This window comes from Felis catus, chromosome F2 (genome assembly GCF_018350175.1).
Source record: "Felis catus isolate Fca126 chromosome F2, F.catus_Fca126_mat1.0, whole genome shotgun sequence".
In the NCBI taxonomy this organism is placed as follows: domain Eukaryota; kingdom Metazoa; phylum Chordata; class Mammalia; order Carnivora; family Felidae; genus Felis; species Felis catus.
The window spans coordinates 68,593,434-68,604,822 of NC_058385.1; the positions used below are offsets into that span (position 1 = coordinate 68,593,434).

The following is an 11,389-nucleotide window of genomic DNA, read 5'->3' on the forward strand; positions in this document are numbered from 1 at the left end:
ACAGGGTCACGAAAGCACAGTGACACGATCTGAGTTACATTCCGAAAGGGTCTCCCTGGCTGCTGTGTGGGGAATCAACTGCAGCCACTGTTGTAACAACCCCGGTAAGCGATGATAGCAGCTCAGATCACACCGATGGACGGACGGGAGGTGAGACGTTGTTGGCATCTGTATGCGTTTTGGTGGTAGAGCCCCGAAGTGTTTCCTGATGGATTGAGATGTGGGAGAATGAGGTAGTCAAGAATGCCTGTGGTCCTGGGAGAACGATGTTCCCATTCTGAACTGAGACGAGGAACGCTGCTGGAGGACCAGGTGCAAGGAGGGAGACTGAGGGCTCAGCTCAGGATGTGTTCCATCTGGAACATGGTTAGACGTCCAGGTGGGAATATCAGGTAGGGATCAGGACGTTATAGGTTTGGAGTTAGTGAAGGTATCAGGGCTGGAGTTTTAAATACAGTAGTTCTCAGACTATGGGTGTTTTGAAGGCATGAATGAATGAGGTCATCTATGGAGTGAGTGTTAGAAAAAGGAAGAGAAGAGAGGAGAAAAGAGGAGGGGAGGAGAGGAGAGGAGTGGGGAAGAAGGAAGGGACCAGGAACTGAGTCCTGAGCCATTGCAAGGTGGAAGAGGCTGGGAGAAGACCAAGGGACAGAAAGCAAGACTGAGAAGGAGCAGCTCGTGACAAAGGAAGAAAGCTGAGAAAGTGGATGTCCTAAAGTCTGGTGAAGGAGATGTTTTCAGTAGGAAGGAGCCAGAAGCTGGGTCAATGCCTCTGCTAAGTCAAATAAGGAGAGAACTGAGAATTGACCTCTGTGTGCGGTCTCAGCAAATGATCTCAGTCTCTCTGTTTCTCCCCATACACAATACAATAGTTATTGAGCATTTACTATATGTCAAGTACTTCCTAGGCCTTGGGGATATTAAGGTAAGTTAAATGTTCCCTTGAGGAGTTTCCAACCATCCAATCGATTAAACAATATTTACTGCATAATTACTATGTGTAAAGACACTGTACTAAATACTATGAAGGCTATAAATGGTGTATGGGATACGTGTTTAGCCTAATTGGAAATACAGACAGAAACACACAGACCGATACACTGCAGTGCCGGTAAAGCCCACAAGAAATGTCACAAGGAAGTGTAAGATTTCAGTAAGTGGCAGTGCATGTTGCGTGATGAAAGGATAGGTCGCGCAAGTTGGAAAAATCTGGGAAAGCTTCGTGAGAAGAAACGAATAGAAAAATGCGTGGGTGGGGAGCATGTGGTGTGGTCATTGGAGGTCAGTTAATAGGCAACTATGGAGAAGTCAGAAAATGAAGGTAGAAACTAAGTGTGACAGCATGGGTGAACCTGGAGGACGTTATTCTAAGTGGACTAAGCCAGTCACAAAAGGACAAATCGCGTGTGATTCCACTTACAGGAGGAATCTAAAATAGTCAAACTCCTGGAAAAATGGTGGCTGCCAGAGGCTGGGGGAAGGGGCAGAATGGGGACTTGCTATTTAACCGGCATCGAGTTTCCATTACACGAGATGAGTTGAGTTCTAGACATTGGCTGTTACAACATTGCGCCTGCCGTTAACCCTACTGAATCATACACTTAAAAATTTGTTAAAAGGGTAAATCTCATTCTGAGCGTTCTACAGTTTAAAAAAATCTCAAAAACCAATTATAAATTGAAAGAAGTAAGTGGAGATACCTGTTCACGACTTTGGATTTTGACCTTTTTCTGTGCTATGGCAGGATCGGGGTCTGGTGGATGAGGAAGTTTTGGCCCAGTGGGTGTATCATAAATTTCTATTTTAGGATCATTGATCTGGTGGTGAAAGTTAGGATGGAGTGTAGTTGGGGGGATGATAGGACTCAGAAATGATATCACTGAAATGGACCAGCACTTAGAATAATACAGATACTTTTAAGTCTTTTCAATGTTGTGGAGACTTTATCTCTTCATCGATGTGTGTGTTCTTGTGCATTTAGGGTGGTGTGGTGTGTGTGTGTGTGTGTGTGTGTGTGTGTGTGTGTGTGTTGGATGAACATCTGTTTCTTAATGCATTTCTTCCTAAGTACTCAGTTTTTTTGCTGCCAGGAATGGGTTTCATTTATTTCATATTCTAGCTACCACTAGTGCCTAAGAATTTAATTGCAATGCTTGGTGTTTCCTTCCATCCTACAGCAAAAAGAGCTTAATTTGTCTTTTGGGTTTACTTTTCTCTTGTTTTCTAGTTATGCAATCGTATCACCCACAAACATTGATATTTCAATGTCTTCTGTTTTGATTCTCACACCTCCCTTTTAAAAAATGTAAAGTCTGAGCCTGGTGCCTGGCATATATTATCTCCTCCAGAATAATCGTTTGTTCACTCTTACCCTTCTTTTTTCTTTTTCTTTTTTTCAGATGTGTGGAAACATTGTCCAGTAAATTTGTCAGACTCAAGCGCTTTTATTTTTAAGTTACTATTAACCTTTTATGTTGATTTAAATCTCTTGATCTTGTCCTGTGTCTTCAAAATCTCTTTTTTCTCCCATTTTTATTCATTTAGAAGCATTTACCAGGCATTTGTCATGTGGGAAACCAGAGTCTGAGCATAACCCACCAAGTATCCCCATGAAAGTCTCAATCTATTAGGGAGTCAGACATTGAACTGAATCACTGTAGACACAATAAAATGATAGATATTATGTAGGTACAGGTAAATGACTAGATTTCTCATTTCTTATTCCAAATTTTATTAATTGTTATACTTTCCAGTTTTTTAAACAGTGGTTAAATTCTAACATACACACTCTGATTTTTTTCCCAAAGCATTATTAATATTGCTATCATATTCTCATACAAATCTTATTTTATCTTTTCATTGTTTTATTCATGATTTTGTGTTGTCATATTCCTTCTCCCTTTTTATGGCTTTTAAATATTTATTTGTTTAATACATATTTGAGGGTAGGTTTTGTGCTAGTTAGTAATAACATGACTTACCAGATTCTTGCCGGTTAATTACTCTTTGGCACTATTTCCTATACTTTGAATGCATGTTTTCATTTTGTTATATTAAACACATCTTTGTAGGTGTAGGAGCCAAGGGCAGTCCACCCCAAAATGTGCCATTTTGGAATATTGATTATTTTACATAAAAGTTACTTAAGAGACAGCCGGTGCAGGAAGGATACTCTGCCCCCCACGCTGTTCCCCCCAAAAGCAGGAGATATATCTCCCTTGTGAAAGCTGTCCTCCTGTACCAGGAGGTAAAGAGGCATCCTTGTCACCAGAGATGGGGCATTTAGAGCAGAGAAGGCTGTATAAACAACTTTTGTTACTTTTTATTAAGTTACTACCCCAGCCCACCTGCTGTTTACAATTCCTCACTAACTGAAGCTCACAAAGTTGTTTTCTTTGTCCCATCAATTCCTTACAGATTTCTTGTCTGTTTTCCTAAAAAGTATGAAAACTGCCCTCTCTGGTTATTTCTTTAGGTCTCAATTTCAGTAATGGGTCTCCATGGGCACATAATAAAATGTTGGGGTTTTTTTCTCCCGTTAATCTGTCTCATGTCAATTTAATTTTTAGTCCGGCTGGAAGACCTTGAAGGACAGAGGAAGGAATTTTTCTTCTCTACAAAGGCTATAATTAAGTGTATTTTATTTTGAAATTTAGAAGAGGCTCTTTTTAATAGAAACCGCCAGGTTGTTCACAATAAAAGGTACATTGGACACATTTTGGATTTCCTCCTTTACCCTACAGGTTTACTGTTCCTGTTCCCAGAGTTTTCTTTTCATGTATTTATAATATGTGCAACTTATGCATTTAAATTCTTTCTTTCTCAGGGCTCCTGTGTGGCTCCGTTGGCTGAGCATCCGAGTTTGGCTCAGGTCATGATCTCACGGTTCATGAGTTCGAGCCCCGCATCGGGCTCTGTGCTGACAGCTCAGAACCTGGAGCCTGCTTCGGATTCTGTGTCTCCCTCTCTCTGCCCCTCCCCCGTGCGCTCACACTCGCTCGCTCTCTCTCTCTCTCTCAAAAATAAATAAACATTCAAAAAAAAGAAACGCTTTCTCTTTTAAACTCATTTGGAAGATAACTGGCACTCACCTAATTTTCCTTCTATTTTAAAATATTAACGCGAGTTTTTAGAACTCTGTTTTCCCTCGTATTTTTTTTCCATCTTTAAATCAGACTACTCCTCTGCTCTCTGAGGCAGCCTTCTGGCCTAAACCTCTGTCAGTCAACAGTGTCAATTTTAACACAACTAGCTACAGGTGTCCTTGGGGACTTCCAACTGTCGCGATGGGATGGACGCGAGGGCTACAGATCACTGGAAGGTGGGGCTCAGCCAGGGAGCTTTTAAACTCTTCTAGTTGTTCTAACACCTGGGGGACACACTCTCACTTCTATCCCGAGGTCCTTTTCGACATCAGCATCATCTGCAGCACTGAACTCAATATTAGGGCGTACATCCCAGCTCACAAACAGCATGGACACAAAGGAATTCTGCAGAAAACGCTGGCTGGCAACACGAGGGACTGTATTCTGACACAAATCTCTTGTTGAAGGATGTAGAGGTGAGAAAAGAAGAGGCTTTATTTGCTGCCAGGAGGAGAGTCAGTCTAGAAGGGAAATGGCTGTGCCATCTGGCAATTAGCAGAGATTTGATGTGTTATAGGTCTTATGGGCCCTGAGACAAGTGGACCAAGCAGTAGGAATATGGGACGGGGGGTGCCAGGCAGATGCTCTCGAAGGCCAATGAATTGTTATTAATTTTCCGAGAAGTGAATCTGGGGAGTTAACCCGCAGCTGTTCTCAAAAAATCTGACATAAAAGTAAACAAATCTGAGAAAGTACCTTTTGCGCTTTTTTTGTGGTTTGGAGTTAAGCAGCCTGTATGGGGGGCGTGTAACCTTGAGGCTTACAGCTTCTGTTTTTGCAGAAAGATCTTAGCTCTGTACACTTTTGAGCTCTTCCAGTGCACGCACAGGCCACTGGGAATCCGCTCAGCCCTACACAGACCGCAAACCACATCCATATAATAAATGCCACCAAAACAAGGAAGCGAATCGTGGGTTCTGTCTTAACTCCCCAAAGCCAGAAAGGGGCCCGTATATCCACTGCCCATTAGCCTAGGAGTTCAAAGGAGAGGTGATCTTGTGGTGTCTGCGGGTGACTGAATGAAGTCTAGGACAAAATTTTGAAGAACCGTGTGCAGAGGCAAGAACAATAACTTTAGGACAATTGGTGTAAATGGGCAAGCTGGGGGCCTCGTGCCCCCTGCAGAATTCTGAGGGTTCAGCTCGTTTACGGTTCCAGCTGGTAGCTGCCAGGCAGGAAGGCCACTTTCCCTTTTCCCACAGCCTACTCAGCTCCTCTCACCTCTCTTACAGTGCGAGGGAACAATTACAGTTCCTGGAAAGGTGAAAGCAGGGATTTGTACCGCCACAGAGAGGCGAGGCATCCACGGCATCCCGTGACCAAATCCAACTTTATTACACACGTCTCAGGCTACCTGTGGAAAAGGGGCAGTCTTATTGTTGACATTTCTAATCCATCACAGTCTGGTTCTTTTATAAAATACCGTAAAAATGAATCGCTGCAAAAATTAAAAGGCATAATTAGACTCAACAGGCATGAGCTTTCTCTGCTAGACTGTCGTAAGTTTCTGAAGACTTACTCTCAATATCAGTACTCCTCAGAGGGGGGTGATGGACAGTTTGCAGACTTGCTCTGGTTTGTGGACAGCCTAGGAGTATCAATTTCCAAAGTTAAGCATTCTGAGAGAATACTGTGACCAACCTTTTTAAACATAAATTTATTGAAATCTCTCCACATCTATTTATTGTTTTAAAATTTTTAATGTTTATTTTTGAGAGAGAGAGGCAGAGTGCAAGTGGAGAAGGAAGGGGCAGACAGAGGGAGACACGGAATCCAAAACAGGCTCCAGGCTCAGAACTGTCAGCACAGAGCCCGACGCAGGGCTCAAACCCACGAACCGTGAGATCATGACCTGAGCCGAAGTCGGAAGCTTAACCGACTGAGCCACCCAGGTGCCCCTCTGTATTTCTTTATCTATCTATCTATCTATCTATCATCTATCTACCTATTTATCATCTATCAATTGTCTATCTACCATCTGTCTTTAACTTGCATATTATTCCCATAGTTTCAAATTGTATGCTTGAATTTTGTTTCATTTCCATTCCATTCCATTCCATTCCATTCCATTCCATTCCATTCGGTTCTGTTGTGTCCTATTCTATTCTATTCTATTCTGCACTGCATTCACTCCATTCCATTTCCTTCTGAATTTGTTTAACTTGTGGCCACAAGGGCATATCTTCTAGTGAATCCCAAAACAATGGCTGGAAGGCTGGGAAGAAGGTATGTGTATATGGTTTTGGTAATGACTGTAACAGTGAGCTGCAGTGGGTTCAGAACTTGTGGGGAAGTAGTCATTTGGCGGCTGGTGAATATCCATTTTATATTTCCTGATGCAGATTTTTAAGTAAATGATAAAAGTCACCTTAAAAAGTGAATCTGTTTCTATGTTAGGTTTGGACTCATTTGTTTCTTGATCTAAATCTTTGGGGTGGGTGTGTTGATTGTCAGAAATTGTTTTGGAGATTCTTTGATTATACCTTCGGATTTTCACAATGAAATGCCTACTTGGCTAGTTTTCTTCAGATACTTTACTGCATCCTTTAAAAAAAATTAAGAGAGCTTATTTTTTAAAATGGTACTTCACTTAGGTTTATTCTTGAACCATTTCTTGCTTTTCTTTTTAGGGAATTAGCACTCTTTTTCAGTCCCTATGTATTTTATGTTTTCTGTGTCCTGCTAGGGCCAAATTAGCATATCTGGGACCTAATGCTCATGGTGTTTGTTTTGTGTCTCTCAGATGTGCGTTAATTTTCATCTAAACCCTGGATTTCTCATAGTCTAAGAGGCATGATCTATAGTCATTCAGATTCTTGTATCTGTTACTTACATTCATCCTGGACCTGTGTGAGATTATGACCTTGCATTTGTAGGGGAGGAAACAAATATTTATGTTTTTATCCTTCTAGGTTTTCAGCGAGGGCTTGATGGGAGAAAAAGGGAAAAAAGGCTGGACTTCACTGCGGCTCATAGTCTCCAGGCAGGATTCTTGAAGCACACAGGTTGTAACACCCCTACAGCTACCTCGAGGACTTCCTTTAATGTTTCACCACCAGAGCTTCGTTCTGGTCAGTGTTCCTTCCCTCTGATAACCATATATATCGCCTCCACCCCATACATGTTAGCAATCGTCCTTCAAACATACGGCCCACTGATACACATCGGAAGGGTCTCATGACTGATGTTTTACTAGATAGGAGTAAATAACCTTATCTTAACAGCAGCTGGCCCCTCAGGGTCCTGGAAACCTTGCTTCCAAATTCCTTAGAGACTTAACGCTATTCCTACCCCCCACTAACTAAAAAGTACCTAATCAGTTATTCCTCACACTCCCAGTGTGCTCTTTCTGCTCACGGGGCCTTTTTTGCAACAAAAATGGCTCAAGAATTCTTTCTTGACTGGTGGCTCTCCACCCCACACCAGGGCTCTGTAACAAAAGGCAGATCAACAGGAGAGAAACAAAGAGAAGTTTTATTAACGTGTTTATGTTATGTATACGTAGGAGAAACTGGAGATGAGTGACTCATAGTTTTGGTTAGAACCTGGTCTTAGCAAGGAAAGGTATTTTTAGGGAAGAGACGAGATAAAGGAAAAGGACTGTGGGTCTCCAGGCCAGCAAATTGTGTGAGAACAACTCTAAGGGAAACGAATGGCAGAAAAAGGCTAGTCACCACAGTCTGGCATGTGGTTTTCTCTCATGCCACCTCCAGGCTGAGAAGCGACTAAAATGGTCTATGGTGATTAACTTTTGTCCTTTCTGGTACAGAGGGTAAAGGAGACACTTTTATAATTTTATGTCTTGCTTTTAGGCAAATAGGAGAAAAGCAGAGAGCTTTTTTTCTTCTTCTTTTGGGGGGAGGGAGGGCTGGTCCTTCTTAATTGCCTTCAGTCTGAAATAATCCATATGCTGAAGTGGCATATTTTGCGGTGGCCAAATGTTGCTACCCTTCACAGTTAAGGCTTTAAAGCTTGAAAATTAGAGGAAGCCATTTTTCTTTCAATGTTGCTCCTAAGAAAAAGATCAACGAGAAATTAGTATTTATATATATATGAGATTTAATATCTGTGATTTTTATTTTTTTAATTAAAAAAATTTTTAAGTTTATCTATTTTGAGAGAGAGAGAAAGAGAGAGACAGAGAGCGTGGGCAGGAGAGGGGCAGAGAGAGAGAATCCCAGACAGGTTCCATCCACACCATCAGCGTGGAGCCCGGCGTGGGGCTTGAACCCACGAAACATGAGATTAGGACCTGAGCCGAAACCGGGAGTTGGGCGTTTAACCAATGAGCCACCCAGGTGCCCCGACATCTGGGATTTTTCAAATCGAGTGCAATGAAAATCACATCTCTGATTACACAAAACTAAAAACAGATCACAGAGTAGAAACAAGAGTGAAAGAGTCCAATGAAAGGGGAGACGAAAGCCATTTAAAAACCTACTCTGAACTAGACGTGGATTTAAAAAGAAGTAAACTACTTTCTTGTATACCATAGTAATTTTAAGAACATGGATTCTAAGCCAGATGATTCATCTGACATCATTTCATCTGACATCTTTTTTTTTTAAATATTTTTTAACGTTTATTTATTTTTGAGACAGAGAGAGACAGAGCATGAACAGGGGAGGAGCAGAGAGAGAGGGAGACACAGAATCCGAAACAGGCTCCAGGCTCTGAGCTGTCAGCACAGAGCCTGACGCGGGGCTCGAACTCACGGACCGTGAGATCATGACCTGAGCCGAAGTCGGACGCTTAACCGACCGAGCCACCCAGGCGCCCCTCATCTGACATCTTTAATATAATCGTCTTTGGGGTCTAGTAACCTTCTTAAGTGTGAAATAAGTGCAGATAAAAATAAAACCTTCATTATGGTATTTTAAGGATTAAACGAGTCAATTTAAGTATATGAAACAGTGGCCTAGGAGCTATACACATGAATATGAGCATGACCTACTTCCTGCTCTTTGAGAGCTTCCAGTGACTCATAAACAAAATAAAAAGCAGTGAAAGTTAAACATTCGAAGACAGACAAATGGATGGGTGGACAGGTGTGAATAACAGTCCGGGGTTATAGTCGGTAAGTGAAGAAATGGAAGCCTCAAGTGTTTGTGATTTACTGTTGGTCCCTTGGCTGGCAAGACCAGGGCTGAGAATAGGCCTCAGTAAGTCCTCTCCAGGTAGAGAACCAGGGCTCTTTGCCCTCTGCAGTGTTATTTCAGCCTCTATACTTACTAGCTGTGTGAGCTTTGGGGAGTGACTCAGCCTCTCTGAGCCTTAATATCTGTATCTATAAAACAGAGCTAATAGCACCTGTCTCTGGAACTTGCTTTGAGTATTGACTGAGATGATGTGTATAAAGTACTGTACAGAGTGCCTGGCCCACAGCAAGCATTCAGTTGTACCTTACCTTTTATTACTAGCCATATAAATACTTGATTTCATTCCAGTACTGCTTGTGGGGAGTAGATGACATACTTGGAGTCACATAGTCAAGATTAGTTCTATTTTTGTAGACATTTTCTGTTTCTGCGTACAGTATACAAGACAGAAACAATCAGGAATAATAAATACAGAGAGATAAATACCACAATTTACAAGGAAGTGCCTTCCCAGAAGAAGCAATTAATTGCAAAACGATGTGGCTTGTGTTTTTCCCTCTCTCTTTAAGCTTCCACAAGAGGCTATGCCATGCTTCAAAACACTGCAACAGAAAGAAGAGGGGAAAAAAAAAAGATTTCTAGACAATCCAGTCTGTATGAAATACCTAGGGCAATTCCTGGCACCAAAGAGGTGTTGAGTGTAAGTTAAATGGATTTTTTTATGTGATTATTGAAAATGTCTTCTACGCCTTCTTCACAAATACTATCCCCAAACAAACTACGTTTGTCAACACCAAGGTCGAAACAGTACCACAAAAGAGAAGATTTCTCTGCTGGGGGGGGGGGGGGGGGCGCGAGGGGGGAATTTATGGCTCGATCTGTGAGTCGTTTGTAATAAAATATCTAAAAATATATGCCTCAAAATGTGAAAGAGTTACATTTATCAAAACTGTCTTTCTTTGTTCTTGTTTGAAAGATGAGTGTGGACTGAGTGAGAGAGTGTCATTGAAAGCCAAATAAATCAGGGGACTCTGGGAAGCAAGACTGCTGATGAGAGAATCAGGGTCCAGTCCGAGGGTGCTGAGGTGCTATACTGTGAGCTGTTCAGCTGCGAACTCAGCATGTGCTCACTAAGCCCCGGGATGCACACAGTCCGTGCTGGGCCCTGGAGGTAGCCGGTAAACACTGTTCAGGTTCCCACTGGAAAGACAAGACCTACCCTCAGAAGTCGACCAAATGATACTGTCCCAAGTCAATAAAGACCCTGTAATGAGGAATCACGGTGTGAAATGTGATTCAGGCCAAACGAGAGCTAAGGTAAGTTCTGCAAGTCATGGGAAGAAGAAAGCTCTGAGGTCTGCAAGCATCTGGAAGGCTTCATGGAAGAGGTGGGATCTTGGGCTGAAACTCAGCAGGACTGTAGCATCAGGAGAGGGTGAAAGAGGGAAGTTACTGGGGCATAAGCAGGGGTTGCTGCTGTATAATGGGATCAGGCAGTGAGCGTTTGGCACTCAGGAAGCCCACTGGGGCATCTCTTGGTACTCCTGTGCTATGGTCTCATAAAACATGCCAACTGGGGGCCCGGGCTCCTCAGAGATGAATGTGAGAAGTATCCACCAAAGCTTAAGGGCAATCTACAAGAGGGATTGAGAAAGGAGAGGGTCGGTACCACCTGTGGTCTCAGGACCAAAGCAGCCACAGGAGATTAGCTTATTCCACTAACTCTCTTTCCCCCAGAAATTGTGACTGTCCAGAAAATGCAAGACTCTGACAGAGGAGTGAACTTACTGTGCCCTCAGATCCCTGTTACTGGCTCTTAGCCTCTTCCTGTTTGCTGGAGAGGACTGTGCCTGGGCACTGGGGCCTCACACTCCTTCGGGGCAGGCTGTTGCTAGTCCTGGGTGACTGTCGGAATGCAAGGGTCCTCCTCTGTCATCTTAAGACAAGACCACCACCGGAGTGCAGCTTATACTCCAGAGCTCTCTGCGAGATCAGGCTGCAGACTGGGGCTTTATGGAAATCACAGCCTGATTTGGATTCCTCCTCTTCCCTCCTCTGCTTCCTTTCCTCCCCTCCTGGTTTCTCGTGGGAGTACTTCCTTAACACATTCCCCCGCACACTGGACTGCTCACTATAGGATCCGCT

The 11,389-nt window shown here is 42.8% G+C and overlaps 1 long non-coding RNA gene across 6 annotated transcripts in view; it reads left to right on the plus strand.

Annotated features, from left to right (window-relative positions):
* The window catches only part of LOC111558569, a 243,718-nt gene extending 233,637 nt beyond the window's left edge, over nucleotides 1-10,081 (plus strand). For all 6 annotated transcript variants that reach the window (XR_006592311.1, XR_006592314.1, XR_006592313.1 and 3 more), the window contains 2 exons: nucleotides 7,058-7,216; nucleotides 9,814-10,081. This is a non-coding gene — a long non-coding RNA (uncharacterized LOC111558569). The remainder of the gene's footprint in view (nucleotides 1-7,057; nucleotides 7,217-9,813) is intronic.
* Nucleotides 10,082-11,389: the final 1,308 nt, after the last annotated feature.